The sequence below is a fragment of the Onychomys torridus genome, chromosome 9, assembly GCF_903995425.1.
Source record: "Onychomys torridus chromosome 9, mOncTor1.1, whole genome shotgun sequence".
Classification (NCBI taxonomy): Eukaryota; Metazoa; Chordata; class Mammalia; order Rodentia; family Cricetidae; genus Onychomys; species Onychomys torridus.
In genome coordinates this window covers 73,815,244-73,841,319 of record NC_050451.1, presented here as the reverse complement: position 1 = coordinate 73,841,319, position 26,076 = coordinate 73,815,244, and the positions used below count along the sequence as shown (strand labels likewise).

General features: G+C 36.9%; 1 pseudogene; it reads left to right on the top strand.

Moving 5' to 3' along the window:
- Positions 1-11,390: 11,390 nt before the first annotated feature.
- Positions 11,391-12,189, top strand: LOC118590777 (annotated as a pseudogene).
- Positions 12,190-26,076: the final 13,887 nt, after the last annotated feature.

Here is a 26,076-nt window from a genome sequence, read left to right as displayed (position 1 = left end):
TGTAAGTAGCCTTTCATTTTCAGCATTGGCGGCAGGTGAAGTGTAGCACGAATCTCAAAAGTTCTTACTAATAAAAACAAACCTGGAGCCAGGTACTGAGGTCAACACTGGAAGATCAGAGAAGCAGGCAAGTGGCCACAGCCACTTCACCTTGCCAATTCCTCAGCTGATCCTGTCTCCTGGAAGCCTCTCAGTCCTCAGCCAGGATGAATCTCAGCTGAACTGTTGCTCAAAAGCCTAAAGGCTTAACCAGCTCTAGTTTTCACACCTTATGTACCTTTCTGCTTTCTGTCATCACTTCCTGGGATTAAAGGTGTGTGTCACCATGCCAGGATGTTTCCAGTGTGGCTTTGAATTCACAGAGATCCAGATGTATCTCTGCCTCTGGAATGCTAGGATTAAAGACATGTGCTACCATTGCCTAACCTCTATGTTTAATATTATGGCTGTTCTGTTCTCTGACCCCCAGATAAGTTTATTGAGGTGCACAATATATCAACCACAGTGAAGTAAATGGGAGGAGCTCAAATAGCAGCCTGAAATAAGGAACAAACAACCATCACCTAATTTGTTGTTGCTATCCCAGGTGGGTGCAACCAGTGGCCCATACACAACACAAGATAGCTGTGCATGTAGCCCAAAACATTTGGAGATAACATCATACCTCATTGTCAAAATGTTGGACAACCCTGTAGCTATCATGTTTTAGTGTCAAGACTTAACTAGCATTGTTGCAAACAATAGTCAACTACTATTTCTCCAACAACACTGTCCACTCAGAGCAGTTCATTTTCCACAGCTGCCTTGATTTGCTTTGCTAATGAAACAAAATGGTGCCTGGGAAAGCATGTGTGATGAAGAAATATAAACATGCGATTTCACCTTGGTTTCAGATACACCATTCTTGTCTTTGGGGTTTCTTCTAACCTAGATTACTCATCTTTTCCCACTGTTTTAGGCGTTGTCTGTTTGCCTATCATTTACTCATATTTGAAGCTCCAGAATGAGGACATTTAGCTCACAAGTTTGAGACATTTATTTTAAAATAAGTTAAATGCTTCACAGTCTACAATCTATATGCTATGTTGTTATCTCAGCTCTACCTCCCTTTATCTTTAATCTAAAGCGATTTGGTATGGTTGTGGTCATCAACAGTGACCACGGTGGTTTAAATGAGGAATGTGTAACACAGTCTCGGGCCTTTGAAGACTTGCTCCCCAGTTGGTGTTTTGTTTGGGAATACTTTGAAGGTGCAGACTTGCCGGAAGCTGTAAGTGACTGAGGTAATCTTTGGGAGTTCGTAATGGTATTTTACTTCTGATTTACTCTCTGTTTGACGCTGTAGGTGAAAGGCACGATCTCTCGCCTTTCTGTACCTGTTGCCAGGGCTGCCACTTGCTGCCATTCCTTTGTCCCACCATCACTTGGAACTGAAATCGAAAATAAACTTCCTCTTCTCAAGTTGCCTTTGGTCATGATGCTTTCTTGCAGTAACAGAAAACAAACTAAGTGACAAGAAAGTAAGAGTCTAAAAATGCTTTTTTAAAATAATCATATATTTTATAAATTTCACATAAATCTGACCCCCTATCATTGAGAAGAAATAAGAAGTCTTTTGTTTCCACTTGCAAAAACACTTCACAGTTACAATATTTAATTTTGGATAAAAAATACTGGCAGGAGAAGGAGATAGAACTTTGGACATATTGATTATGACCCTCCAGAGAGATCAACAAAGGTGAAAGGTGAAATTATTTGTTCGCCATATCTGAGGTTCTGTCATTGACCTTTGAGAAAAACTAACACGGCAAATTATTTCTGTGTTTTTAAATATCTAAGTAATGACAATATTGCAAACAGACTATAATATCGTGAAGCTGAACTTTGAACGACATAGAAAGCAATTTCTTTCCAATGAATAAGTCAGTATCGATGTCATAATCACTGGCCCCTTCAGATCCACTCCTCATTCTGGTGATTACAAGCCATTCTCACAGAGGAACACAGGATTTTTATGGTATCCATTGAATAACACAAGACAAGGCACAGAAAAGAGAAAATTTATAGAAAGGACCCCTACAAAAAATATTCAGTCTGACTGTAAAAGATTCAGCTAAGTAAAGAAAATAAGATAATTCTTTACTACTTTTAATAATTCCTTTCCAGGAGAAAAGATATATTGGTTAATACCTCTGAAATAATTTGACAATAAAGCACATGGGGAAAAGAAATATACATTTAAGCAATCATGTGTTATCCCAAAGCCCGCAGGCTTTTAGAGGTTTCTAAAGGCAATTAAATGAGTAGATTAGTGTCACTTGCATACTTTTCAAATTTGTTTTAGTCAGCAATTTTATTAGTGGGATTATGTGTGTGAGGTCTACATTTCTTCTTTACTCATTTAAAAAAATAGCACATATAGGCATAAATCTGCATTCTTCCCATGCATACAGAGCCACGAAAGACCACACATTATGCAGTGGAAACTGACTTATCTCTTCACACTGTTTCTGGAACTGCAGCAGGCCCTTGTTGGTGTGGAGAGGCTAGGATCTGGAATATATGGCCTTCCCTGTCGGAAGCATTTATGTCAACTCTTTCACAAGTTACTCCCACTGTTCAATACCAACAACTTTGTGTTATGTATCAGCCAAATGTCAGGGCTGCACCAATAAGGAAACACACAATCCTTTCCTGAGCCCACTGTGTCCACCACTGAGCTGGGTGTAACCTCCTTCCTCTGAACAGCCTTACTGGGTGACATAGTTTTCCTTAGGACATGAAGAATTTTTTTTTTATTATTTTATTATACAGTTGAATTTTATTTACATATAAGAGTTTGTTTTGTGTATTTAGAGTAAAATGGAATTTTAAAAGTAAAGTGTTTTACTTTAAATAGTTTTTGTTCTATTTACTGGAATTGTTTAAAATTTTAATAGTTCATTCAATTTCTTTTTTTTTTTTTTCAATACAGATATCTGTGTCTTAATTTTACATATCAGCCATGGGTTCCCCTGTCCTCCCCGTTCCTGTACCCACTCCCACCTCCTCCCCAACCCCTCCCCCCATTCCCATCTTCTCCAGGGCAAAGACTCCCCTGGGGATTCAGCTGAATCTGGTAGATTCAATACAGGCAGGTCCAGTCCCCTCCTCCCAGGCTGAGCAAAGTGTCCCTGCATAAGTCCCAGGTTCCAAACAGCCAGCTCATGCACTAAGGATAGGTCCTGGTCCCACTTCCTGGGTGCCTTCTAAACAGTTCAAGCTATTCAATTGTCTCACTTACCCAGAGGGCCTGATCCAGTTGGGGGCTCCACAGCTTTTGGTTCATAATTCATGTGTTTCCATTCATTTGGTATTTGTCCCTGTGCTTTTTCCAATCTTGTTCTCAACAATTCACACTCTTACAATCCCTCCTCTTTCTTGACAATTGGACTCCTGGAGCTCCACCTGGGGCCTGGCCGAGGATCTCTGCATCCACTTCCATCAGTTATTGGATGAGAGATCCAGCCTGACCGTTAGGGTGTTTGGCCATCCGATCACCAGGCAAATGGATGGATGTAGAATAAAATCATCCTGAGTGAAGTAACCCAGACTCAGAAAGACAAACATGGTATGTACTCACTCATAGTAGGATACTAGATGTAAAATAAAGATGACTAGACTGCTACTCACAACTCCAGGGAGGCTACCTAGAAAAGAGGACACTAAGAAAGACACAAGAATCACCCAATGACAAAGAAATGGATGAGATCTACATTAGGGGGGGTAATGAAGGGCAAGGTTTGAGGGAAAGAGAGCTTAGGGTAGCAGGAGATCCCAGCTGGATCAAGAACAGAAAGGGAGAACAAGGAATAACAGACCATGATAAATGAAGACCACATGAGAACAGGAAGAAGCAAAGTGCTAGAGAGGTCCCCAGAAATCCACAATGATACCTCCACTGTAGACTATTGGCAATGGTCGAGAGAAAGCTCGACATGAAGAATTTTAAAAGGCGGCTGACACCATGTCTATACAGCCACTTGTTGCCAGTGTTAGAACAGTGATCGCATAGGGTCATTTGTCCATTTCAGTTAAAACATGGGGAAGTAACTCAGTGACAAGACTGAAACAGAGCAAGGTTTAATGATTGATTGCTTTGAAATTTTCTACTTGGTTCTTTTAATACTCTATAGTCACAAATTATTTGTTTCAGTTTTGCATTCTTATTATACCTTTGCCTGGAAATTATATGAATACATGCATTCTTCTGTTATGTCAGATATGTAACCAGAAGACTTTTCAGAAAGTTCTATTCTTGCCCCTTTCGATTTTGAAAATAAAAAGTTATGAGAGTTCTGAAGCTATGAGAGAGAGAGACAGAGAGAGAGAGAGAGAGAGAGAGAGAGAGAGAGAGAGAGAAAGAGAGAGAGCCACCACCACTTCCCAAACCAGATGCCATCATTTTGACTGCATAACCATCTAGAATGATGATGATAATAATATAAAGCTCCTACCAGCATGGTCTGACCCTTAACCCCCAATTCTATTCCTGAGGAAAGCTATAAATGTTTTATTAACCTAGGAAACTTTTTTCATTTAAGCAAAATAAGAAAAGTAATAATCATATTACCATTTACATTAGGTTCATGAGTTCAAATTATATTTGCTAGTTTTGATCAAATTTGAAAATATAGAGAACAGCATTTAACCTAAAGAGAAAATATTCAATAACAGTTTCATAGATTTCCAAGTTCCAAAATCTTTATATGTAAAATAAACTTTCTATTATGTAGTATTTATAATATGATATAGGAGATTTAAAAGCACAATATGAAAAATTCTACTAAAATTAATCATGTCATAGTGTTTTTTTCAATTGTTTAGGTTGAATCATGTTAAATATAACTCTTTCATCTCATGTTTTCATTTAACATTAATATGTGTGAATTTTAAAATGCTGAAACCCTTCAAAATGTTTAATGAGTACAAAATTTCCTGTGATATACATCATGAATATTTCATTTAATTTTCCTTTATTTTGTATACTTTGAGTTTTTATGATTTTGATATTATAAACATTGATATGTTAAGCAGAAACAGATGACTACAGATGGAATTCTAAGGTTCAACTATGTGAAAAAATTACTGATTAATCTTTTTATAAATAAAATGTATATATTGACATAGAAAATCCTATGTTTATAAAATTGTGGCTTCCTTTTTTCCTCTTCTCTCTCTCTCTGTTGAGACAGATATTTCCAGCACTGTTAGCCGATCCATTCTTTCAAACCATTATATACTAAAGTTTCTTTCACTATTTCTTAATTTTTCTTCTTAATTCACCAATTATTACTTTCTCCACAGAAAAGGGTGTACTAGCTTTCTACAGCTTCATGCTTCCCACAGTATTGAGAAGTATGCTCTAGCCTTACACTGCAGCACACTTCCCACAACAGCCAGTTCACCCTCAAAACACATTCAGTACAAACATTAGTAACTTCATAACTCATTGATAAAGATACATTAAAAGTTATGTTTGTGCAGCTTACTTTTATCTCTGAAATTTTTAAGAATTTCACACATTCTCATTCCTACAAAACTGAAAAATACTACAGGCATCCACATTTTTTGTCTAATGCAGAAAGAACTGTGTGCCCTTAACCCAAACATTTAACCCAACCATTTTTTTTTGGAATTTATTTTACTTAAATAGTGATTCTTTTTCTCATATTACCTATGTTCTTTTCTAGAATTCTCAGTATTAATGTTTTTGGGCTAGAACTTTGTATTTATTCAGTTGTAACTCACCTGTATTCCAAACATTTAATTATTTTTTTAAAATTTCTGTTTATTTTGAAATTGAGAAGATTTGCTTCTGCCCTCTTTTTCAAATTAAATATTATACTTGCAATAAAGCAGGAGTATTACCTTTTATCTATTTGTAAAAGCACATGGTAGAAAAACACACAATTTTTATTCTGGTTTCTTTCTATGTGAATTTCATCTGTATTTTTCAAATCAGTTTACTGTAGCTGGTGACTTGTGTGGGGGAGTGGTGATGCTGGTAATGACTTTTGAATCATGCAATGTTTTTGTTGTTGTTGTTGGAAATGAAAGGTGTGCTATCTATTTATCCCAGCTCCATAGAAGGAGAGTCTATAGGATGAGCACAATGATGCATGGGGACTCAGCAGATAGAAGTTTTCTTCTAGTTAATGTTGTGATGTGTGTGCTGTTTAGAGATCTTTTTATGTTTTCTCTGGATAAAATTCCACTCTTTACTAGAGAGTGAATGATTGGCTAGTTGGGGTAGTTGATAAGAGTGTGCAAATAAACCTGTGGTGGGTCTTGGCTAAAGAATGGTTATAACTGCTTCTTAAATTTCCAATTAGTGTTTGCAACACACACACACACACACACACACACACACACACACACACACACACATATATATATATACATATGTATATATGCTAATTATAGAAACATTGTGAATTTGCTTTGATTTATCTAAGTTTTTAAACACTTTCCACTTTCCAAAATACAATTATTTTTCTCCCTATTGCTCTTGTTATTTTGTTATTGCACAGTTTTGCTTAATGATTCTGTTTTTGTTTTCCAAAGCAAGACTGATACTCATTATCTATATTCCTACCAAGAATACAAAACCTCAATTGAATATAACTTTGTGCCAACTTTGTTTTTTAGCAGTACTGTACCAGTTCACAATCTTAGTGTTGTCTGGGAGCTTTTGATTCTTTATTTCACACCACAGCTAACAGGAAACCTGACACTAGTTCAAGGAAATTTATTTGATAACAAAAGTTCCTAAAATTTCACAACATTCCAGTCCCAAACTGGGTCAGAATGACCCTCTGTCAAGCTAAATTTACAACACAAGAGAAAGGGAATAGCAGTTTACCTGATTTGTAAGATCTGGCCTTTGATTCATATGAGCACAATTTGATAGCCTTCAGCCTGCTTGCTTACTTAGTTAAGTTGATGTTCACTTTCACTGTGATGGCCTCTTTGGGAAAATATATAATTTAAATGTAAAAATGATAACATATTCTGATACAATAGTATAACAGCAGCAGCATAGCTTTTTATCAATGCTGACAGCTTGATATATACAGATACAATAGAAAAATTAGCCTAAAGTCTTCATTACAGAGATAAAAATAGAACACTCTTGTCCAAATTTACTCATGGAGATCTCTTCTATTTCTCCATCCCAGGGCAAGGGTAGGGCATGGGGGATGAGAACATAAGGGAATGGGATAGTCAAGCTGGAACAAGGATGGAGTGGGAGAGCAATGACAGAGATACCAGGATGGAGGAAGATATCATGGGGATAGGAAGAAACCTGGTGCTAGGGAAGTTCCCAGGAATCACAAGGATGACTCCCCGCTTAGATTACTAACAATAATGGAGAGAGTGCCTGAAGTGGATTACCCCAGTAATTAGAACAGTGAATACCCTAACTGCCATCATAGAGCCTTTCTCCTCTAACTGATGGAAGCAGATTCAGAGATCCATAGCCAAACACCAGGCTGAGCTCCAGGAGTCCACTCTAAGAGTGAGAAGAGGGATTATATGAACAAGGGGCATCAAGATCGTGATGGGGAAACCTACAGAGACAACCAAACCAAACTAGTGGGAATTCATGAACTTTAGACCAACACCTGCAGGGCCTCCAAGGGACTGGACTACACCCTCTGCATAGTGAGACAGTTGTGTAGTTTGATCTGCATAAGGGACCCCCTGGCAGTAGGATCAGGATCCATCCCTGGTACATGAGCTGGCTTTTTAGAGCCTACTACCTAAGGTGGGACACCTCACACATCCTTGAGGCAGGGGCAGGGGCTTGTACCTGTCCCCCTGAATGTACCTGCCAACTCCCCATGGGAGGCCTTACCTTATTGTGGGAGGGGATGGGGATGGTTTGGAGGAGGAGAGGCTGGAGGGGAGGGAATAGGGAATAGGGGGAATCTGTGATTGTTATGTAAAATGAATAAAAAATTTCTTACTATAAATAAATAAATAAATAAATAAATAAATAAATAAATAAATAAATGTAAGAGCTACTTAGTTAAAAAAAAAAAAAAAAGCATGCTCTTGATAAACTGGTGAAAGAATGATTGTAACTGCAGTCCGGCAGCATTTGGTGAATCTGAGTAAACCACAAATAACTCATGGACCTCCCTCCAGTACAGCCAAAAGTGATGAGCATGCCTTTTTCATCCCACGTTATTGTGAACAAAGTGGCCACATACAGTTTAAACCTACTTACAGGAAATTAAATAAATTCACTAACTTTTACAATAGATTTATTGTCACCAGTGGGGATTATAAAAAGGGTTCATATAGATTTCAGTTTGGACCTGTTATAATGGGCAGAAGTTTAAAACTAATCTGTTACTGCTCCTTGTATTAGAACTTGCCTCTAATAATATAAATAGAAAATGTTCCAAACCTGTTTCATTGTTTTTATATCTCAGTAAATGCAATTCAATGTCATTTCCATGAAAATTATAGGTATTTGGTTTAAAGGATTTTAAAAGGGAGATTAAGTGTCCTATGTAGATAAAGAGTCTCTTGGAGCCAAATCAGAAATGACATAAAATCTTAATATTGTCATCATTTTGGACATATAGTGAACTATACGTCATTTACAAATACTCCTAAGTTTTAATGCATTTCCACTCTAGGTCCTCTTAGTTTTATAGTGTTCATTTTGTAGCTTTCAAATTTTTAGGATTTCAGTTTGTTTTCCACTCTGGTCCCTCCTTCTAAAGAGAAGAGAGAATTAAGCAGGACTTTTGAATTCCTCATTTGTTTTGTGCCTTTTTCACTGGATGTGATGGGAATATTCTAAAGAGAGAACGGAACAATTTGTCATTCTAATTGGACCATTGTAGAACTTAATTTGCCGAACTGTAATCACCATGTTTTTCAGCTTCTTTCAATGCACGTTTCAAGTTGAGAGACAAAAATGGCAGTGACAAGACTGAGCAACTGACAGAAACAGCTGGGCACTAAAAGTTTGGGGTGCAGAGTTAAACTTAGCCAGTATGTGTATATATATATATATATATAACTTCAAGTCCAGACCTTGACACTTCCCTTTCTGCTCATTTGTAGTAAAGGAATCCATCAGGTCTGTAAAAGGCAACAGATACAACAAGGTCTTTTGTTCAACAAATATCCAGAAAAACATTTGTGAAAGTCTATTTCATAAAAATCCTTCAGGCTGTTGTGACATACACAGTGTAAACAAGTTCTAGACCTTTACATGAAAACCTCCCTAATATAAAGAGAGTAGACAAGAAAGCAACTAAAACATTTTATTTAATATGACAAGTAAAAATATCTTTGTGTAATAGGTATATTGTAACTGGAACTAAAGTTTGATAGTTTGTGCAAGGAACAAGACTAAACATAGTATTTCCATCTAAATTTTCTTTGAGGTGTTTATAACTTAAGTATAAAGGAAAATAGGAAACCTGAAACCAAATACTAATCAAAGGCAGGCAAAATGATCCTGTGGGTAAAGGAGCTTGCCACCAAGCTTGATAACCTGAGTTTCATCCCCAGGACCTACATGCTGGGAGGAGAAAACCAACACCTGAACATTGTCCTCTGACATCTACACATGTACCATGACACACGCATCATGATATACTGCTCAAACACACAACATAGAACTGTAATATAATTGGGGAGAGAGCTCTAAACAATGCATCTTAGCTTAATTAGAGGTAAATAACAATGGAATAATCCAATTACTACAACTGGTGTGTTTTATTATAGCATTACTTATGTTAGTTTTTCTTTAAGCATATTCTTTGTGTGTGTGGTGTGCATGTACAAGCACACGTGTGTGTGTGTGTGTGTGTGTGTGTGTGTGTGTGTGTGTGTGACAGAGAGAGAGAGAGAATGCACATATGTGTATGTGAAAGATGGAGGCAAACATCAGTGTCTTTCCTCCAGAACTGACTGCCTTGTATTTTAAGACCCAGACTCACATTTAGCTAGACTAGCTGGTCCGTGAAACCTAGTTTTCCTTGTGTCCACCTCTGTAGCAATTGGGTTATAGACAACTGCCACCATGCCTAGCTTTTTAAAAAGACAGTATGACAGAATTTGAGTCTTTGTGTTTCAATATTTTTAGACTAAGCTAGTCTTAACCTCAAGATAATTCTACAGGTTATTTTATTTCAGAAGATGCTCTTGGGAAATAATAAATTGTGATAAAATATTGAGGAAATTTAAAATATAGTAAAACTTGCTTTGAGAGTGTAATGTATATTAGAATTAGAAGATTCCTTCTGCAATAAAGTGCTATTTTGATTGCAAATAGCATCCACAAATATCCTGAAGAGCCAGTATATCATGGACCATAATTTGAAATTACTGACTTGATCATTTCTAGCTAACTATACATACAGCATCCCCAGATATTTGTATGATCACCATTTAATACTTAATAATAAATTATTTTGAATATAATACCAGAAGGAAGTCTAAAAACCTGAAAAGAAGACAAGCAAAATTACTAAAGAGAATTCATAGTACTCTTTTCTGTAGAGTTAAGCTTGCAATTGTAGATAAAGTAAATTTCTTGGCCAGTTTCAAGATTAAAAAGAAGGTATAATAAATACATTTTTTTTCATACTGAGATTTGGCATTTAAATGAGACAGTATGGCCTGTGAGTAAATGGCATGGATTTAAGACCACTGATTATTTCCTGTATGTTCAATGAAAATATATGCAAGTCCTGATGGTGCAGTTATGTTTGACACAAATGCAAATTTCTTGAAAACATCTGATTTTGACTGCATAATCTAGACAATTCTCCTGAAACACAGTAGAGAGGCTACTCATCAAGATATTTGATGACTGAATACCACTGAACAACAGACAGAATTTTAATTTAAAACAGACCTACACTACTCGTCAACATTAATACCATTTGTTATTGTTTTTAGGAAAGGGAAAATTATTCATGTGAAATCATTCAGCCTTAACAGTAATAACACAGAATTCATGCAATTACTAAATGCAGCTATTTTCTATTTTGCCAAAGCAGAACCTAGAAGATTTGATTTAAATGTGGGAAAAGTTTACCTAAATTATTGTGAAGCTTCGCAAACTATTTATTCAATGAAAGGGAAAAAGTCATCTACAATCTGTAGTCAGACACTAGTTTCCTCACGGGCAAGAAATATGTTTTACCAGAGAAGGAAAAGTTGAAAGTGAAATTCAATTAAACAATGGTTGGTATAAAAAAAATGCCTCTGACAAAATACTACAAAGAACATTGAGAAAGACAAGAGTTCTTTCTACTAGAGATATCTGTATATTTTGGGAACTAATAAAAATGCATAAGCAAAATACCTAAGTTATGTTTAGACTAAGAAGATTGTTCTTTTTTCTGGCTGGAAACATAGAGGCTGTGCCAGAGAAGTAAAAGAAGGTTCTTGCTGCAACAAAAACCCTTAAGAAAAAGGGAAGGAAATTCGCAGAGTTGAAAGTGAAGTTCCTGCGGGGAATAATTTGCCCCCAAACTGCTTTGAGAGGCAAGGGAAAAACTCATCTATGAAGAAAAACAAAGCACTATTATTAAGATATACACAAATGAGATTCAAGTGGGTAGGGTGGTAAGAAAAGCTGCAACTTCTATGTCCCTACAGAATGGAAATTGGCGTTTGTCCTTGGAATGCAAGACATGGATGGTGTAGCCCTAAAGATCTGTATTTCAGCTGTTTCATCTGGGCCAGATCTTTAGTGGCACTTTGTTAAGCCCAACAAGGCTTCAATTAATATTCCGAGGGTTGTGAAATCATACCATGCATGAGGAAACCCCAACCTGAAGTAGGTAAATGAGCTCATCTATAGGCCTGGCTATAGCAAAATCACTAAGAAGCATTTGGCCTTGACAGGTAATGCCTTGATTGCTGGACCTAGTAGTAAATATGGAATCATTTGCACACAGGAACTAATTCACGAGAGCTATAAAGATGGAAAACTCTTCAATGAAGAAAATAACTTCTTGTGGCTCTTCAAATTATCTTCTCCATGAGGTGAAATGGAAAAAAAAAAAGACATCTCATTTTGTGGAAGGTGGAGATGCTGGCCACAAGGAAGATCAGATAAACAGGCCTATGAGAGGGATATATATACTGAGGTGTCACCCGTGGTAATTTTGTTATCTGGTCAGTTAATAAACAGTAATATCTTGGCAAATTAAAAAACAAAAGAGAGACTAAGAGTCCTTAAAAATCTTAATTTCATCATTTGTTTAATAACTTGGTACTTCAGAAAGAAAAATCAAAGGATTTCTGTTTCCAAGTGATGAAGGTTGCCATATGAATAATATAGCTTGCATTATAGTAGAATAATAGTTAATAAATTAAGGAAAAAAGAAATGTACCCTGTTCAATTGTGTATAATCTCATTTATGGCAATTTCAATATAAACATAAATATTTTTGAAAAGGATCTCAAAATTATGTATCAAGTTAATTTTGTAGTTTTTGGAGGAAACTGGAGGTGAATTTTACGTTGCTGACAAATGATATAAAGTGTATCTGTGCCAACAAAACGATTAATCAATGTTTTGATCTATGTTCAAGTCATTCCAAACATTGGCCCATTTATTCTTTCAAATTTCTTCTGCAGGCATTTTGTTCTGTCTTAAGGTAGTACATTGTCAGATATTTTCCTAACCTGCTGAAATATTAAACTAGGCAAGTGGTTCATATGTGGGCCAACAACTACCACAAGCACACACTCTCCAACTAGGTAGGAAGGGATTTGAGGCTTCTAATCTATCTAAAAGATCTCAGAAATCTTTAAGCCACCAGAGCAAATCTCTCCACAGTGAGACTGCTAGGACTGTCTACAAATCTATGGCTGAAAAGAGCTATCATTTTGCAGAAAATATGTCATATTTTCCTTTCTTTTCTTTATATTCATTATGCTCTAGACATGAGCCTAAATTAATTTTTGAAAATTTATACTTTAAGGAAATCTTTTAAACTCACAAAGAGAATAGTTTGTTGTAGATGTAACAGTCGTATTAAACAAGAAACACAGAGCCAAATACAAAGTTAAAAGCCCAAGAGGTCAGAGCAATAGCTAAGAGTTCATACTAAAAACTCTTTCTTACCCTTCACTGCTGCTGTCATCCTTCCCCTCAGAAAGAGACCTACTTCCTGTGTTTCTCTCTTTTTATTGACTTTCTGTTCTGCCTTCTCATTGGTTGTAAACCCAACACATGACCTCCTTGTCACTGCCTGTCTATACAGACCTCCAGGTCTTCTATGGTTGGGGTTGAGATTAAAGGTGTGTGTCTCCATGCTGGCTATATCCTTAAACTCACAGAGATCTGCCTGTCATGTGATCAGGATTAAAGGTGTGTGCCATCACCACCTGGCTTCTGCTATGGCTTGCTATTAGCTCTGACCCCCAGGCAACTTTATCTATTAACAAATAAATAATACAAATAAAATAATATTTCAGTACAAATAAAATATCACTGTAGTATGTACACATGAAACAGCAGTTTTCAGTGACTAGTTAGAAATTTATGTTGTCCTTTTTTTATCTGATCTTCAAATACCAGCAATTGAGACTCTTTTATCATAAGAACCAAAATATATCACTAAACTGCAATTTGCTCCTATTTTCAAATATTACTGATCAGAAATAATTAAAGTGATTGCTTCTTCTTCTTTTTTCTCTTAAACCTTTTCCTCCTTTCTCCTTATGAATGACTATCTCTTTCCCTTTCTTTTCTATCTTTCTTGCCCTCTACACACGAATCATGCACAAGCACACCCAGACACACATGCACGCAAAAAACACATTGATGTTAATGAATCTAGGATTGTAGTTGAAAAATAACATCAACAGTAGGATAGTAAGGATGTGCTATTAATCAGGAGCTTGATACATTATTTTTGATTGAAAGTCCTTTTTCATACACTATATTCTGCTTATAGTTTTCTCTCCCTCAATTCCTGCTGCATCTTCCCCACTTCCCCACTCACCCAACTCCATGCCCTTTTTTCTCCTCTCTCTTTAGAAAACAAACAGGGAAAACAAAACAAATGATAATTTAAAACTACAAAAGAAACACATATACACACTCAGAGACACACATACACAGATGCAAAAAATAAAAACACAAAGCCAGCAACCGTAACATACATGTAAAAGACTGCATAAGACATTCTCATCAAGGATTAACTGTAATTCAGTGGTATCTTCAGAGAAAATGACTGAAAAACTCCTTTGGTCTAGAGACATTGTAGTCATAATAATGCTACCGTCTGATGCATTCCTTGCATATTTATAGTTATGCTTGTCTAATCAGACCTCATGTGATATCATCAGCTGTATGACCATATGACCACACAGCATGAATGACAGAATGTGTAAAACAGAATACTCAAGAGTAAAGGACAGGCTTTATGTACTTTCCCATGTTAAAATATTCTTTTAATTTTATTGTGTATTCCTTCTACTAATAAAGTTGTTCATTGTGAAGCCATGTGCCATGGTACACTGAGCTCATTAAACATCCTTGCTTATGGTATCTCTTGATTGCATCATGTTGATTTGTGGTTAGCTTAACATCTAGATTTCTGTAAGTATATTCTGATGTTCACAGAACTACAAAATCACCTACTAATGCATTTCTGAGAGAGCACTCCAATTTACATTATTAGTGTGCTGTTTCTGTTTTATAACTTTTGGAATTGTGACTAAGTTAGCTTGAGCGTACTGATAAAAGATGTTCTCTATAATGTCTTATAACTCATAAGTCATTAGTTTTTGTTGTGGATATTGCTCTGTGTAAATAAAGTTCTGATTGGCCAGTGGCCATGCAGGAAGTATAGGCAGGACAAGAGAGAAGAGAATTCTGGAAAGTAAAAGGCTGGGGAGAGATACCACCAGCCACTGCCACCATGAGAAGCAACATCTAAAGACACTGGTAAGCCACAAGCCATGTGACAAAGTATAGACTAACAAAAATGGGTTAATTTAAGATAGAAAAGGTAGATAACAAGCAACCTGCCACGGCCATACAGTTTGTAAACAATATAAGTCTCTATGTGCTTTCTAGGTTGGGTCTGAGCGACTGTGAGACTGGCGGGTGAGAGAGATTTGTCCTGACTATGGGCCAGGCAGGAAAACTCTAACTACAAATGGCGCCCAACGTGGGGCAAGAGTTTCTACCTAAAATCTAAAAAAAAAAGATTCTAAGACGGAGCTAAAAACAGCTTCCTAATTGTCTCTCTCAAGTTAGCGGCAGCCTGCTGGTTTGAGCTACTATGGCGGGTTCCTGGCGTGTGTGTCTGACCTGCCATAGGGTAGGAATGAGGAGTCTACAAGCGGCACTTTACTCTGCTGCATGGTAGATTTAGTCTTTGCTAGTTTAAAAAAAAAAAAAGTTTCTGGGCTATTCACTGCTTTGATAGAACTGCTTCTGATAGTTGATGGTACACATGGCTCCAGACCCAGACCCAGAGCTGACAATAAACTGTACCACCGCCATGTTGGGAAGCTAAGGTGGGCGGAGCCAGCAGCCAAAGCAACATTTCAGTCTTACAAAGATAGATATTACACAGAAAATCTGGTTTGTCTTGTCTTTGGGATTTTTAACCACAAAAAAAGATTTGATCATAAAAGCTGTTAAGTTAAACAAATATGTAAATTTTAAAGGTACCTTGACTTCAAAATTTGGATATAAGGATATGTTGCTTTGGAAAGGAGTCTCTGCTTTTGTTTCCACAGAAATCCAGAGGCTATGGATTTGTTCCAGATTAAGATACATCAGGTTTAATCAGCCAAGACCACCTGAAAGATCTCCAATGACACCATGGCCCAGATGATCCGACATCCAGAATGGTTTCAAGACAACTAGCTCAGAGGTTCACCCTTATGGACTACTCCACAATCCTAAAATTTTCTTTATGTTCCCATAAAATACAGCGCCCCCCTCCAACAGAAAATAGTAAAAAAAAACTACGCCCACATTCCCAAAATTATCAAGCTGGCTTTAGAGATGGAATTGGCTCACTCCTTCTCTAAACCCAGACATATTGCTAAAAAAAAAGGTTAAGAGATTCTTATGTCCCAAATCAAAAGAGCCCTCTGATGTGGGACAGAAAAAAACCAATATTTTTATTTAAAACAGTTTGATTATAAATGAGATCTCTTTCTAAAGAAGAAAAGGGGATATGACACAGATATAATAGGATAAAAGGGTAGATTAAAGAACTTACTTCTAAAGAGCAACAACTTGTTTAAAATATTTTACATTGGTATAGATTTTAGTCTATTGATACAAACTTAAAGTTAATTTTGTTATACTGTGTGCATATTTCTACTCATGTTTAAGGTATTATTTTTGTATAGCTCATTTTAAATTGTAATGGATAATTAAAAATAGATTAATAGTCATCTAAGATAATCATACTTGTAGCCATGTTAGTTAAGTCTTCTAGGTATACAAGAGATATTTCAGATAGATAGGTAATCTTCAAATACTTCAAAGACCTACAGAATATGGCATTTAAAATACTTTTAAAATTTAGACTTTCGGGACAGTGAGACATGTCTGCTCCTGGCAGCACCGATTTACTTCAGAGAGGAGGATGGGCATTAAAGACACTTCATATGGAGTTTATCTTCACCTTGACAAAAATAGCCATTTGGACAAGAAACTGTTCTTGCCTGTACTGCTTGATCGACTGGACATGAAGGACCCATAAAAAGGTGACCACTAAACTTTGCTTGACAAAATGGTCCTTCAGGTTCCTGCTTCACAGAGGAAACGGTCAGACATTCTACAAGACACTGAGAGAAATGACCAAGAGACTCTAGTCTTGTGGACTGAAAACAGATGCCCCAACTTTACAAAGGAACATTAGGTGACTGTCCAGGCTGCCAGCTGTCTCTGTCTACTCTTGCAAGACTCCTAAAAAATGCTTACATCCTTCTCCCGGTTCTCAGGTAATATTATATCCTTCTGAGGTCTTTGATGTGGTTAAAGACTAGATAGTTATAATTTCCTCAGTTATGATACAAGATAAGTTAGATATAAAACTTTAGACTCACAAATATAAGATAGATAGGATATCTTCTTTAATATTGTAACTATAATTCTTGCTTGATAATTGTTTTGTTATATGTAATTGTACTATATAAAAGTTAAAACCTTCCTTAAAAAAAAAAGAAAAGGGGAAGTGCTGTGGATATTGCTCTGTGTAAATAAAGTTCTGATTGGCCAGTGGCCACGCAGGAAGTATAGGCAGGACAAGAGAGAAGAGAATTCTGGAAAGTAAAAGGCTGGGGAGAGATACCACCAGCCACTGCCACCATGAGAAGCAACATCTAAAGACACTGGTAAGCCACAAGCCATGTGACAAAGTATAGACTAACAAAAATGGGTTAATTTAAGATAGAAAAGGTAGATAACAAGCAACCTGCAACGGCCATACAGTTTATAAGTAATATAAGTCTCTATGTGTTTTCTAGGTTGGGTCTGAGCGACTGTGAGACTGGTGGGTGAGAGAGATTTGTCCTGACTATGGGCCAGACAGGAAAACTCTAACTACAAGTTTTCAATTCTGTAAATATTTATATGTATTTGCAATAAAATACATACATATTACATTTTATTTACTTTCATTTGTGAGGGTTTATTATGTACCATGGGCTGCAGGATATACAATAAACAAAAGAAAAGAAAAAATTTTTGTTATAGAACATTTACTTTGAATAAGTAGATGGACAATAAGTGAAATACATAATGGGACTGGTGTAGATTAAGTGAATAATCAATCTAATCATTTCTCCTTTAAAGTTGCTATATATTGACTTCTGGGCTATAAAGGACCATGGAAAAGCTTTTCAAAGGACCCTGGTGGGAATCAATTGTATATCATTACCTTTTAACCAACAAGGTTTTCTTGGTACAAAGATAACTTTTGTTTTTCTAAATTTTTGTCTTATAATTGATTGTTAAAGATGAATGATGAGTATGTGATTATTTGGTGTGTATAATAAAAGTTTATTATGTGCTGGACCGGGGTAGGCCAGTTCAGGCACCCTTACCACAATTGATAATAGTCTAATCTATCATCATCCATGTGATTTCCTGGGAAACTGTCATCATAGAGCCTTCATCAAGTAACTGATGGAAGCAGATGCAGAGATCCACAACCAAGTACCAGGCTGATCTCCAAGAGCCTAATCGAAGAGAGGAAAGACAGATTATATGAGCAAGGGGGGTTCAAGATCAGGATGGGGAAATCTACAGAGACAACTGAACCAAGGTCATGGGAACTCACAAACTTTAGACTGACAGCTGTGGAACCTACTCTGCATATGGGAGACAGTTGTGTTTCCCTTTAAGAGGCCTCTGGCAGTGTGATCAGGATCTATCTCTGGTGCATGAGCTGGCTTTCTGCATTACCTATGGACAGACATTTTGCACACCATTGAGGCAGGGAGAAGGGGCTGGGTTCTGCCTCAACTGAATGTACCAGGCTTGCTGCCCCCTCCCCGTGCACCCCACCACCATGGGATAACTTACCCTGCTGGAGGAGGGGATGGGAATGGATCAGAGTGGGGATTAGGTGGGGGTTCGAGGAGAAGGAGAAAGGATGAGAGGGGGATTTGTGGTTTGCAGACAGATTTCTAAATGGTCTTACTAAATAAAAAACACAGAGCCAGATATATGGGTTAAAACCTGAGAGGTTAGGGAAATAGGGAAAGCCACAGCTAACCTCATCACACCTACTCAGTAGCTTCCAAAAGTGAGCTATTTCCTTTCTACCCACACCTATATGCATTGCTGTTCTTCCATCTGATATGCTCTCTCTGCCCAGCTATATAATTTCCTCTTCCTGCCCAGCTCTGTCACTTCATGTCTGTCTGTACAGACCTCCAGACCTCCATTGTTAGCTAGTGTTGGAATTTAAGATGTGTGCCACCACACCTGGTTCTGTTCCCTGTGTGGCCTTGAACTCACAGAGATCCAGAAAGATCCCTGCCTGCCAAGTGATAGGATTAAAGGCATGTGCTATTATTGTCTGACTTCTCTGTTTATTAGGTTGGCCTTTTCCTCTGATCCTCAGGCAAATTTTACTGGGAGACACAGTATATTGGGGACACAATTCATCACTAGAGTGGTTGGTATGTAAAATGAATAAAAAAATTTTAATAAAATAATAAAACCACCAAAAGCATGCATGTTCTTATAAATTATCATTTCTCTAAAATATTTTAGAAGTTTTAAACCTTTTAGAGAATTTTGAGTTATAAAATATGTAAGAAACTAGAATTGCATCATTAAATGAGAAGAAGGCTGTATGATCCCAGATCTAAGAAGCAGCAGATTTAATCTATTACTGTATTTGAGAATTTACTGAATAAGGAAAAGGAAAACTCTAGACATTCTTAGAGTTAGAAAAATAAATTAATTAAAATAGCTGTCTAGAAAAAAAAGATCTTTAAGGCTCATTTTTATTTGAGTTTTAAGGGGAAAATAAAGAAATGATTGTTTAAATAACACATATGAGAAAGTCAAGGCATTAGTGGGTACCTAGAAGTTTTCATCTCCAGAATTGACAAAGTAGAAAGGAAAAGGAATTTAATCTATCATAGATTCATCACCATGAATCCTCTTTATCTAATAACAAAGGATTTAAGAACAAAATAGAAAATGACACATAATAAAACATAGTTTCACAAGAAATGTGTCACTTTTTTTTTTCAAAAAAAGTAGTACAATTTGAATACTTGTTTCATAAGTAATATTTCTTAAAAGCCATAAGGGAGGTGCCATTCCATTTATTTTCTGCCAAATAGAGGGACCTAATTTCAGCTATGACACAAGCTGGATGATATTACTAATGCCTCAATGCAAGCTGATGCATTAGCTGCTTTCTTACCAAAGTGGGAATTTAGAAAAAGCTGATCAGGCAAAATAAAGAGGAATGTAGCCAGAGGGGGGAAAATCAGCAACAATTAAGTAGAGAGCCTTTTCCCCAGAAATATTGGCAAATGTCCTGAGTACAAAATTGAAAGAATACTTTCTTAGTAATGAAATTGAATATGTTTTAAAATAAATTTATGAAGTGATAGCATGTGAAACAATTCTATTTTTAGAGGTAAATATTTAAAAGTTCATTTTGAGACTTCAGATGTATATGGAAACTATTCTAGATGTTTAAAATCATACAAATACACAACTAACTCCAAGCTTTAGCTTTTCAGTAATTGAGAAAACACATAATTAAGTACATTGACCAGAATCTACTTTGGGCCATGATGGACTAAAACCCTTGATTCTTACAGAAAACCATGAAAAGTGAAGGAAACATATAAAATAACTATTTCACCGTTTGCAAGACAAGCATACAAACAAAAGACAATCAGGCAGCACGTCTGGGAATGCATCCTAGCCTCCATGCCTGCCAAAGGAAATTGAAAATCCTGTGGTGATCTTTGAAAATTTTTACCTGGGAGCTTTTACTGTATTTGTAGTACACCATAAGAACTTGGCATTCAGGCTGCTACAAGGTGTCACAAAGAGGAGGCCGGAAAAACCAGACACTGGAATTTGAGGGAGAGCATGATGGAGTAGAAACTATAGACGTATCAACTGGTTTCTAGTCATTCCTTAACTCCAAACTCTCATCACAAATGAGGACAGTCTCACAACTCTCTGAAAAGATTCACTACCAAGAAACTGTTGCTGTAAAATTTTCAGATCTCCTCACATTTGGAGAAACCATAGTTGAACAGGTAGAATGTTAGGACTGTTGACTACACATGATATTCATCAGAGGTTCCAAAAGATAAAATATTAGATATAGGGCCAAGCTATTCCTTCATTGAAAGACACTTTATGTTCTAGACTCTAGAATCCACTGGCTGCCGAGTTAGCCTCAAAAGGTGCTGAAATAAAGTGCATGGTAAAACAATGCTTTGTGAAAGAAAGGAAATCAAGTTGTATTTACAAGAAATATACAATGTAATCAAACTTTTATAGATACTACATGACAAAAATTTATACTATATAAACAGGTAGAAAAATATCATTCAATATTATGAAAACCATAAAGACAGAATTTTCAAAGAGGGGGTGATGAACTTTAAAACAGTTTATACCTTCAAGAATTATGAAAATATGAACATAACCAAGATAGAAACTAAAACTATACAAGATACCTAAATATAATGTATAAATTTTAAATACAAAAAGGAGAAAAAAGTTTATTTTATGACAATATATAACAAATTACAGGTTGTAGAAAAAATTGAAATAATCATTGATTAAATGTAGCAGAAATTATTCAAATGAAATTGCATATATACAAGTTATTATGGACAAAACAATGACATGTAGAATAATAACAAAAATTTACAATCATTTTTAAATGAGAATTGTAGAAAAAGAAAGTCTGATAGAATGGAGAGAAAAATTATTGAAGGTAAAGTTAACAAACAGTATCTTAAAGTCTGGTGAAAATATTAATCTGACATTATTAACATAAGTAACATTAAAGAATATACTGAAAAATGTCAAGATACATTGTAATAAACCCACTGAAAATAATGACAAAAATAGCACTTAATGAAAGGAAGAGCCAGAAGGGGTCAAATTGCTAAAATTCACACATATTATGCCAAAAAGATAACTCCAAGTATTATTAGATGTGGTCTATATTTTTAAAGTACAAAAGAACAATAATAGAATGAATTCATTGTTAAAAATCTATCAAATTAAAATATAAATATAATCAAATGTCCATCAAAACTAAAGATAAAATAAAACTTTTTTAATTAATCAATTAATTAATTAATTAATTTATTTATTTTGTGTCAGGTCTCACTAGGTAGACCAGCCTGAGTTCATACTTGTGGAGATCTCCTTGTGCCTGTGTCCCAAGCGATGATATTACAGAAACCAAGACAGTAATTTGCCAACAGTACATTTAAAAAATACATATAATTTTCTAGAGAGTCTTTTGAAAACATATCTACTGTACACACAATTGTAAATAGAAACTATTACTTAGAGAACTATGGAACAGTGTATGGAATAGTGTGTGAACCACCATTCCTGTAGCTCCCACTCCTCATCAAAGAAGCCTTTCTATATATAATGGAGACCATAACAGAAAAAAAAAAAAGTACAAAATGCAGAGATCAATGAATCTTGGGAAACATATCTCTAACCAATATAGTTAGATCCAAACTCTCATATCTGTGACTCAGGAAAGAGCTGAAGAGACTGAATGATTTTAAGAGCCAGAATAAGAAGTCTGCTGTGAAACTATCTCTCATAGAAAAGGCTGCAAAAACAAAGTCAGAATAATTGCAATATCAATTGACAGTTTAACACAGAAGGTAGAGAATTTCATGAGGTCTCACCTCTAAACAAAGAAATACAGACAACTTCTCACTGCTAAGAGAAGAATTAGCCTGTCAGAGGGAGGACACCCTTTACTGGTAGTCCAACAAACAGTCATCAGTCCTGAAGCTATATAAACATAATCAACAAAAATGGATTCAGTAGGTTATATTTGTATGTGTTTCCATATGTGTGTGTATGTAGCAATAATAATAAAAAGTAGTTATAATTTTGTGAGTTTGGAGACATGGGAAGGATTGGAGGGACGGTACCTGGGAGCAGCTGGAGAGAGGTAAGGAAAGGGGAAAAATAATGTAATGCTGTAGGTGCAACCATCTTGTTAAATAAGAAACACAGCCAATTGCAGAGTTAAAAGCCACAAGGTCAGAGCAAGAACTGAAAACCTTACTCTTCATTGCTTCTGCTGTCTTTCCTCTCCACCAGAGACCTACTTCTGTGTGTCCTGTCTTTTATGTAGACTTTCTGTTCTGCTTTCTCATTGCTTATAAATGCAGCCACATGACCTCCTCATCACTGCCTGTCTGTACAGACCTCCAGGACTTGTATGGTTGGTATTGAGATTAAAGGCATGTGTTGCCATGCTGGCTGTGCCCTTGAACGCACAGAGATCCACCTAGCTCTGCCTCCCAAGTGCTGGGATTAAAGGCGTGCACCACCACCACCACCACCACCACCACCACCACCACCACCATGCCAGCTTAGAGTTTTCCTGCCCGGCCCATAGTCAAGACAAATCTCTCTCACCCGCCAGGCTCATAGATACTGAGACCCAACCAAGTAAGCACACAGAGACTTACGTTGTTTACAAACTGTATTGCCGTGGCAGGCTTCTTGTTATCTGCTTCTTCTATCTTAAATTAACCCATTTCTATTAATCTATACTTTGCCAAGTGGCTCGTGGCTTACAATTACCTTACATCTTCCTTGTCGTGGCAGTGGCTGGCCATATATCTCTGCCCCACCCTTCACTTCCCACAACTCTCCTCCTCCTTGTCCAGTCTACCCTATCCTTCCTGCCTAGATACTGGCCATTCAGCACTTTATTTATTTTAACCAATCAGAGCAACACATTTAACATACAGAACATCCCACAGCACAATGCATTTCCCAGATAATTAGGGATGTTTAAATGAATTCAGAAAATGGTGGCACAAATGCCTTTATTTTATTTTTTAAATTTCATTTAATTTTACATATCAGCCATGGCTTTACATGACCTCCTCCCTCCCCCCCCCCCACCTTCCCTCAACAACCCCCCCCCATTCCCATCTCCTCCAGGGCAAAGACCCCCCTGGGGATTCAGCTCAACCTGGAAGATTCAGTACAGGCAGGTCCAGATCCCCCACTTTCAGGCTGAGCAAAGTGTCCCTGTGTAAACCCAAGGTTCCAAACAGCTAGCTCATGAACTAAGGATAGGTCCAGGTCCCACTGCCTGGGTGCCTCCCAAACAGTTCAAGCTATTCAATTGTCTCACTTATCCAGAGGGCCTGCTCCAGCTGGGGACTCCCTAGTTTTTGTTTCATAATTCAGGTGTTTCCATTAGTTTGGCTATTTGTTCCAGCACTTTTTCCAATCTTGGTCTCAACAATTCACACTCTTACAATCCCTCCTCTTTCTTGACAATTGGACTCCTGGAGCTCCACCTGGGGCCTGGCCAAGGATCTCTGCATCCACTTCCATCAGTTATTGGATGAGAGTTCTAGCACGACAGTTAGGGTGTTTGGCCATCTGACCACCAGACTAGGTCAGATCAGGCCTTCTCTTGACCATAGCCAGTAGTCTACAGTGGAGGTATCACTGTGGATTTCTGGGGACCTCTCTAGCACTTTGCTTCTTCCTGTTCTCATGTGGTCTTCATTTATCATGGTCTGTTATTCCTTTTTTTCCCTCTCTGTTCTTTATCCAGCTAGGATCTCCGGCTCCCCTAAGTTTTCTTTCCCTTGAACCTTGCCCTTCATTACCCCCACTGTCATCCAGGTGGTTCATGTAGGTCTCATCCATTTCTCTGATATTGGGCAATCCCTGTGTCTTTCTTAGGGTCCTGCTTTCTTGGTAGCCTGCCTGGAGTTGTGAGTAGCAGTCTAGTCATCTTTGTTTTACATCTAGTATCCTCCTATGAGTGAGTACATACCATGTTTGTCTTTCTGAGTCTGGGTTTCCTCACTCAGGATGATTTTTTTCTAGATCCATCCATTTGCCTGCAAACCTCATGATGTCATTGTTTTTCTCTGCTGAGTAGCACTCCATTGTGTATATGTACCACATTTTCTTTATCCATTATTCAGTTGAAGGACATCTAGGTTGTTCCTAGGTTCTGGCTATTACAAACAATGCTGATATGAACACAGCTGAGCAAATGCCTTTGTGGTATGATTGAGCATTCCTTGGGTATGTGCCTAAGAGTGCTACAGCTGGGTCTTGGGGGAGATGGATTCCCAATTTTCTAAGAAAGTACCGTATTGATTTCCAAAGTGGCTGTACAAGCTTCCATTCCCACCAGCAGTGGAGAAGAGTTCCCATTGCTCCACATCCTGTCTAGCTTAAGCCATCTTCAATGGTTTTGATCTTAGCCATTCTGACAGGTGTAAGGTGGTATCTCAGTGTAGATGTAACCGTCTTGTTAAATAAGAAACACAGAGCCAATTGCAGAGTTAAAAGCCAAGAGGTCAGAGCAATAGCTGAGAGCTGATGATAACCTTATCCTTCACTACTGCTCTGTCTTTCCTCTCTGCAAGAGAGCTACTTCCTATGTCCTGTCTTTTATATAGACTTTCTGTTCTGCCTTATCATTCATTGGTTGTAAACCCAGCCAGATGACCTCCTTGTCACTGTCTGTCTGTACAGACCTCCAGGTCTTCTATACTTGGTATTGAGATTAAAAGCAAGTGTTGCCATGCTGGCTGTATCCTTGAACACACAGAGATCCTGCCTAGCTCTGCCTCCCAAGTGCTGGGATTAAAGGTGTGCACTACCACCACCCAGCTTCTGCTATGGCTTGCTCAGACCCCAAGGCAACTTTATTAATATACAAATAAAATCACATTTCAGTACAAATAGAATATCACTATATTTCCCCTTTTCTATTTTAATAAAAAGAAAAAAAGGAAAAAAGTTATAAGAAAAACTATATACAAAAGTACAATGACTATATACCATATATACCTGCAATAAAAACCTAAACAATGCCTGGTCCATTTGTATTTGACAAATTCAGAGAAAATAATTCCATTATCTATCCTATTTTGGTAAGTCCAAAATGTACCTGATTCACGTTCTATCCTAACTTATATTACTAATGGAACTGTATTATAACGTCTTTCAAATTTATACACTTACACCTCTAGTGAGTTTCTTTTCTGAAATTCTTAACAAGGAAAACTATAACTACAACTAACTGATCATCAACTCCCTCAGAGACCCAAGAGGGAAATAATACTACCAAATAAAACATAAAAACAGGAAGTGCATGCAAGCAGCTTCAAAAAAAAAAATGTTAGTTGACAGAAACAGCCAGCTGCCTAGACAGTCACTTGAGATTTTTCCACAGTGTTGGGATATCATCTTCAGCCTATAGGCTTAGCATAACTGACAGACACATTTGTGAACTAGGATGTATACAAGGTCAACAGTTT